At 40.6% G+C, this 7,608-nt stretch overlaps 1 pseudogene; it reads left to right on the forward strand.

Moving 5' to 3' along the window:
- Nucleotides 1-268: 268 nt before the first annotated feature.
- LOC101663813 lies at nucleotides 269-838 on the forward strand (annotated as a pseudogene).
- Nucleotides 839-7,608: the final 6,770 nt, after the last annotated feature.

The following is a 7,608-nucleotide window of genomic DNA, read 5'->3' on the forward strand; positions in this document are numbered from 1 at the left end:
GTTTCTCAGAAAGAAAAAAATATATAACCTTATATAAAATGCAACCAAATTTCTCAAACTCAACTTGTTGCAATCAAGTTGACTACTGTGTTAAGCAGGGTTGACTAGAGAAATATATCCAATGATACTAATAAATATGTAAGAACTCCTTGATACATATCAAGGAGTAATTAGAGGGCACATGCCAAGATTAGCCTAGCATGCCTGCCCCTCCCCCTCCATGCCCCACCCCTGACCCATTATCCCTCTAGTGCCCACCTGGTTAGCCATGCTCAGCCATGATCAAGGTGATCCTCATCTCATGGCTCTCCAAGTTTACCAGTCCTACAGTGAAGATGCACAACAACAGCTCACTGGGGAGACCTTCCATTGGGTATCTAATAGAGATGAAAATTATTGTAATTGCTTAGAGGAGGATTGTTAATAGGAGGATCGGACAACCAACTGATATAGAGACTGTATGCAATATTATATTTTGTCTTCTGTGTGGATTCTTCAGAAAGTGAACTTGGCATTTTTTATTTAATTCAAGTATTCATGGAAACATTAGACAAGTGTTTTGAAAATGTCTGTGAACTGGATTTAATTTTCCATGTAGAGAAGGTTCACATTACTCTTGCAGAAATAGTAAGGGGGGATGGTGTTGGAGACCAACATGAAAGAGACTTACAAATACTGATGCACAAAATGACCTGAGGAATCCGAGGCTGGCTCCACAGGAGTGCCAGCCCATGCTGCATCAGCTGCAAAGAAAACAAATCTTCCTGAGATCCCAAGAAATATTAACATGGGTGAAATCAATATAAAAGTGCCAAACCTGCCTTCTTTAAAAAAATAAAAAGGCTACTCCCAGGTAAAATCCTGAGGGGAAAGTCATCCAAGTTTACTAGGCAGTTGTTTACGAAGAGATAGTCTTAACCTTTGATCTCAGATTTAAGTAAAGGTACTATATAGAAGTTGTGCAAGATCAATAGGTGAAATTCAATGTTGATTTCCTTGGTCAGTGATTTTAAAGAAATTGAATAGTTTTTGTGTTGTTGTTGTTGTTGTTGTTGTTACTTCCTTTTCTAAACTGCATCCCTGTGCTCACCTAAGGCATACTTCTATGTATTGCCTATTATAGTATTTTGAAAAGTGTTGGAGCTATTTTCCTAATTCTGTACAACCCAAAATGTTGGTCTTTTGTATGGATCAAGAGCACAGCATTCCTTAACTCCTTCTGCTACTTGTCATAATTGTTATTCAAAGAATGAAGTATGTATTACAAGAAAACATGATGACCTTTTTCTTTTAGTTTAAATCAACTCCAAGGTAGCACATTGCTGTTTGCTTGATATATCTACTTTAGCAATTTATTTGTTATGCCCTTCTGATTTAACAAAGTAAATAAAAGTATACTTTCTCACTGTTAAAAAAAGGAGAGTAATTATATATCAAGAAAACATCGCAACTCAGTCCAACACAAGTCCCTAAGTCCAATACTCATCCCTCAGTCTCTTGTCAGACTCACATAGCTACATATCATGATTTAGAATGCAGGAAGAATATCACAGGCCGGTGCATGCGAGGTCTTATGAATCTGGGTTGGATGGAAACATGGCAGGGAGCCAGCAGCTCCCAGGGTGTCCAGTAAGCAGGAAAGTCATGGCCGGGGGAGAGGGAGCTGCCCTGGGCCCTCCTTAGGGGAAAGCCATGCCCCCAAGGAGGTGCCATCAGGCTACGACCTGACTGAGAGCTTGGATACCACCCCTCCACTTTTATAAAATATTCAAGTTGATTTAAAATTATGCAATTAACATAATTCTCTACAAATTATTACTCAAATGATCTACAATATTTTGGAGTTTAAATAATGTTTTGATAGCTATGATACTTAATAGATACTAAAATACGATAAGCGATAGTCACTGGTATTTTCCTTTACATTTTTTACAACATGTGTGCTTCATTAGTAATTGTGATCAAAAAGCTGTTCTTGAAGTTGGGGAGCAGATCCTGCACTAAAAAGCAGGAGACTTGATTCTCGGCTCTGGTTGTGCTAGAACCCATTCTACGACGGAGGGTAAGTCATGAACCTTCCACCATTTAAATGTTGTCATCTTTTAAAGATAGAAGTACACCTTTCCTTGAACTAAAAACCTGTGTGAGACTAAGTAGAGAATGGAATATACTAAAGAATGAAACATAAACCGCAAAGGTCTTAAAATATATAAAACTACATACTTACCCCTTTGGGGTATGGTACAGATATACAGCTTATGAAAATAACTTAAGTAGTAGGGAAATACAAAATTCTTTCTTATTTTAATTGTTTCAACTAAAAAAGAATTTGCATAGGAAAAGGGAGAGATGAACAGGAGGTCGTTGGTGGAGGGGGTTTCATGGAGAAAGTGGGTTTTGCGATCAGAAGTTTGGCATAACTGTTAATTCACCAGAGTACCATTTCATTATCCTGACACAAGTAAAAAATAGTCCATCCTCATTTTATACACTGTAGTCAAAACAAAAATAAAGGAGAGGTGATGTTCTTTCTAATGGCGGCAGAGCTCTACTTTAGGGAACAGTTCACTTGATCCCCAGCATTGGTTTGGAGATTCTTAGAGGGGAAGCATGTGCAGATTAGTCTAACCAAGGGATAAGTGCCAACAAAAGTCTGTGGGAGATGTTATACAGAGTCAGCTGGGCATGTACGCTCCAGTCAGGGGAATCCATGAACAAGTAACACTGTTCTCTTTGATGACTCACGGTGTTACCTAAGGGCAGGACACCCAGATGGGCCTCATTGCAGGCTGCCAGTAAGCCAGAACGAAAGAGAAATGAACTGTACTCAAAAGTGTTCAGATGTTTACATCTTCTTTCTCTTGTTTATTATATAAACATGATTTGTTTTCATGACTATCATGCATCGATGTATATCTCTGTATACAAATGAAATTCTGTGATAAAAAATTAAATGTCTTTGGAAATGTCTATCATAGCAAGAAGCTAAAGCCTAGCTGTACTTTGCAAAAGGATGATTGTATATCTGCTTGTCCATTTCATTTCTTTGTCAACATCAACACTCATTTCCAAAGACAATTAGAGGCATAGCAATTCAGCCATTGGTTGCTAGCTGAAAGGTCAGCAGTTCAAACCCACCAGCCTCCCTGCAGGAGAAAGAGGATCTCCCTCCCTCAAGGGTCACATCCCTGGAAATCCTAGGAGGTAGTTCTACTCCATCCTGTATGGTTGCTATGAGACGGAATCATTCAACTGTTAGTCATCCTGATCCATAACATTTTCTAGTTTGCTTGTGGGGTCCAACCCCAAGGTTCGACAGAGTCTTGAGGAGACAACCACCCAATTAAAGAAAAAAGGAGATCAGAAAAAAGAGTTTCAAGTGTATTCAACAATAAGGTGTTATAGTAATGGGTCTGGCAAACCTCTTGTTAGTACATACAATAAAATGGGCAATGTGTAAATCTTGACTATCCTGAGCCCTCTTAGAAGACACTTCAAAGGACGTGTGTGACAAGCGAGAAACAAATAGTGTCAATCACTCTTGAAAGTGCACAAAAGAAAGAATGAAAGACAGAGGGAACCATACTCTTAGAGCTAGGGGTCCGCTAACTGGCTCTGGGGAGCCAGGCTTCCGTAGGAGACAGTGTGGTTTTAGGAAGGGGAGTTGTGAAGAAACACCCTTCCAGGAGAAGATGTGCGTTGGCTCTGTCTATGATCTCAGGACCGTGGAGGCCTTTCTTAAACACGAGCATGGGCTCTCCAAGCCCTGTGGTCACGAGTGTAGAAAGAGGCCGTATACACCCTCTTCCAGGTCCACAGTTTGCTACATGGGTTCTCTTGGAGAAGTTTTTAGTCAGGAAGGTAACTGGGACTAACCTAGAACCTGTGGCTATTTTAGCTGTAGTGCATTTGGGCTAACATTTAGGAAAGAAGTTCTTTGCCCCAATCCCTCTCTGGTCCACTCTGAATGTTGTTGATTAACATCTGATAGATATCCTGAAACATTGCTTCTGTGGGATTCAAGGCCAGCATCTAATGGACTATTTCTTCATGAGAGACTTAGCGAGATTCTCAGGATGATAGCACTGGAGACCGTCTTGAGGAGGCGCACATACAAGTAGAGGGTTAGTGGTGTGCTGGCAAACGTTCAACAGCTAGCCTGCTGGGTGTGGGCTATATTCTCAGTTATGTAACCACTGTAACAGGTTTGCCATCAGGGGTTTGCTAGATTCTTTCCCCACTTTTCAATGTGCTTGAGAAGTGCTATACATGGAGCAATTCTAAATGTGCTATACATGGAGCAATTCTAAATGTGCTATACATGGAGCAATTCTAAAACTGAATTTCCCAGAACACTTTCGTCTGCGTAGAAATTTTTGAATGAAAAAGCACTGTATTAAATTAGCCAAAAATTGTGATTGTCAAACTAAGAATTGGATAAAAATAAAAGAGAGTAAGTGTCAGTGAAGGCTAGCAGTGTGTGTTGGGGGCGGGGTGGGGCGGGTGGACAAGAGTGAGGGATAAGAAGATGCAAAGCTGGAGTGAAAAGCATGGTAGGTGGTAAACAATAGGATCACTGCAAATGCAAGTGACTGAGTGAAAGGGATAGACAAAATACCCCATAAAAAACAAAAAAGGCCTTAAAGGTACATATTCCTCATAATGCACATAGCATTAAATTTGCTCTTAATACACATAGTATTAAATTTGCTCATAATACACATAGCATTAAATTTGCTCATAATACACATAGCATTAAATTTGCTCATAATACACATAGCATTAAATTTGCTCATAATACACATAGCATTACATTTGCTCTTAGGAGGAACTGAATGATGCTGTAATAACAAGTCAGCCAATGCTCACACTAGGCATTAAATATATAAAAGCTTATAAGGACTTTACTGTAATGACAACAACAAAAAATCAAACCGTATGCTCAGGCAATTATCAAGGCTCTTCAGATAACTAAAATGAAGTATGTGTGGGTTTAAACATTTAAATGATATAGCCATATAACCATCTACCAAGGATAAGAAAATATTCACAAATGATATGTGAGTAAGGACAATTTCCTGCAAGCTCAACAGTTAAATTGCAAAATATTTCCTTGCCTTTATTTTCAATGCTCACTAACACATAACTATTTTCCATTTGTGTTTCTTTCATGAGTAATGGTTTCAGAATTTCTCTAAACAGTTTTGCGGTCTAGATTATATTTTTCATTGTCAAATGACTTTAGAAAAATAATTTAAAACGTGATGGAATGTCAAGCTACTTTGAATGGCCTCTGTATACATTTAAAATATCTATATTCTACTTGGAAGGTTTCATCTCAAGCCTATTTGATGGATGACATATTCCCAATAGGTTTTAAAATGAATACCTCTTTAATGTGTTAAGAAATTATATACTTATTTGTCATTCTCATTTCAATATCTGCACAGTTCGAACTAATTTGGGGATATGAGTGTCAGGGAGAGAGTAATATAGTGTACATATGATACCCTGAAAAATAACCTCATAAATAAACGTGCTAATGGGTTGCTGCTGGGTGCTGTCCAGTAGATTTTGGCTCCAAGCCACCCCAGTGGACAGAGCAGAGCCGCCCAAGGGTTTCCTAGACGACAATCTTTGTGAGTGCTGAGTGCCGGAATGTTCTCGCACAGAGCCACTACTGGTTTCCATTGGGTGATCTTTCTGTTCTCAGGCACATAAGGGCACCCTGTGTCCCCAGGACTCTTTCTCTAATGAGTATGCCGAGGGTGCTTTAAGTATTACCAGTAAGGAGTGTACTGCTTGGGTATTTCCACTTAGACTTGACATGCCTATGGACACTTAATAACAAATAAATGCAAAATGACAAAAGCCTTACATATGTAAGTAATATTGTGTGGACTTCAACTATGCATGCTAAGGGACAAATAGGGTATTTACAAGTGAAAATTCAGAAAGATTTATTGGTTCACATATTTCAATAATCCTCAATTAACATGTTTTTCATCTATGCATAAGGCTTTTAGTGGCTTCCTTGTCCTTCTTCCTTGTCTGTCCTTAGTGTGAAAACTGCACTGGAACCTGTTCCCTTTGGGTGACCTTGCTAGTATTTGAAACACTGGTGGCATAGCCTTCAACATCACAGCCACCACAGGATGGCACACTGACAGATAGGTGAGGTTATTTTGAGGACTCAGGTGCACCTGACACAAATCATGGTATTCTCCTTTGCCTCATATTCATGTGAAAGTCGGACATTGAATAAGGAAGACGGTAGAATGGAGGCCTTTGAATTGTGGTGCTGGGGGCGAATATTGAGAGCACCAGGGACTGCTTAAAGGACAAACGGATCTGTGTGGGAAAACGTAAGGCCAGAGTGCTCCTTTGAGGCAAGGATGGCAAGATTTCATCTTGGATACTTGGACCATTGTCAGGAGAGACTAGTCCCGGGAGGACAGCGTGGTTGGTAAAATGGAAGGACCTCAATGAGATGGATTGGCACAGTGGCTGCAGCAATGGGCTCAGGCATGAGAATAATGGGGAGGCTGGCGCATGACCGTGCAGTGTTGTGTTGTGTTGTGTATAGTGTCTCTATGGGTCAGAGCTGACTCCAAGGCATCTAATAACAACACCGTGCTTTTTACATGTAGGTGAGTGAAGGAAAGTAAATCTTAGTAAGGAGCCTTTAGGGGTTCAAATAAAATAGTGTGATAAAAAAGATGTGGGAGAATAAAACCTGAAAGTGTTAGGTTTCTCATGTAGGAAATACCTCGGTTCTTGGCCTCGCATAAGAAAGAATTCACCCCGCAGCCTTATTGGCAATCCACGTGGGTTTTTATAGAGGACGGAAATTGCAGGTGTCCCAGTGTCAAAGGAGGACACACTAAGCAGCCAAACCGCCCTGGGGCTCATCACTGAACCATGGCAACCTCGTGGGGCTGTGTGTCCAAACGTGGTGACCTGAGGCCAGAGTGATGGTGGCATGGCCCAGCGAGCACAGGAACAGGGGCCAAGAGAAGGCAAAAGGCCAAAGGGGTAGCTGCCCCGCTGCCAGGGAAGCCTCTGGCTGGGGAGGCGTGGTTGATGGTATTGGTCAACCTGATTGGCCGAATTAAGCCCACATGGGTGGGGTCAAGAGCCTGGGCCTACTTTGGGCCACCCAGATGTGTGTGTCTGGGGGAGGAGGGGGGCTGAATTGGAGCATGCCCAGTTACTAACTTCATGGGTGCCTAAGGCTCACCTGAGTGTCTTCCAACCTCTTCTAGGGAGCCTGGTGCAGACATGGGGAGGGGCCACCCCCTCTATCCGTACTGCTATCTAACAAAAGCATAGAAAAATGAAATGGAGTTTCACACACATACACACACACAATGATAATTTGAAAATAAATAATGCAATTATATCAAAGTGTGTTAGAATCCATAGATAAAGTTGATAGATATACAAAAAAAATAAGACACCTCATATTCTCTGCTCAATGTTGACTTTGTTTTAAGAGATCAAGATATTTTATTCTGAGGTTCTGTTTGTTTTCATTCTCTTATCTCAGCCATCTCTTTTCAGTATGTTTATCTCATGTATTTTCTGTCATCAGTATTTTCTCACCAT

The sequence above is a fragment of the Echinops telfairi genome, unplaced genomic scaffold (assembly GCF_000313985.2).
Source record: "Echinops telfairi isolate 266 unplaced genomic scaffold, ASM31398v2 ScPeMD7_23;HRSCAF=83, whole genome shotgun sequence".
NCBI lineage: Eukaryota > Metazoa > Chordata > Mammalia > Afrosoricida > Tenrecidae > Echinops > Echinops telfairi.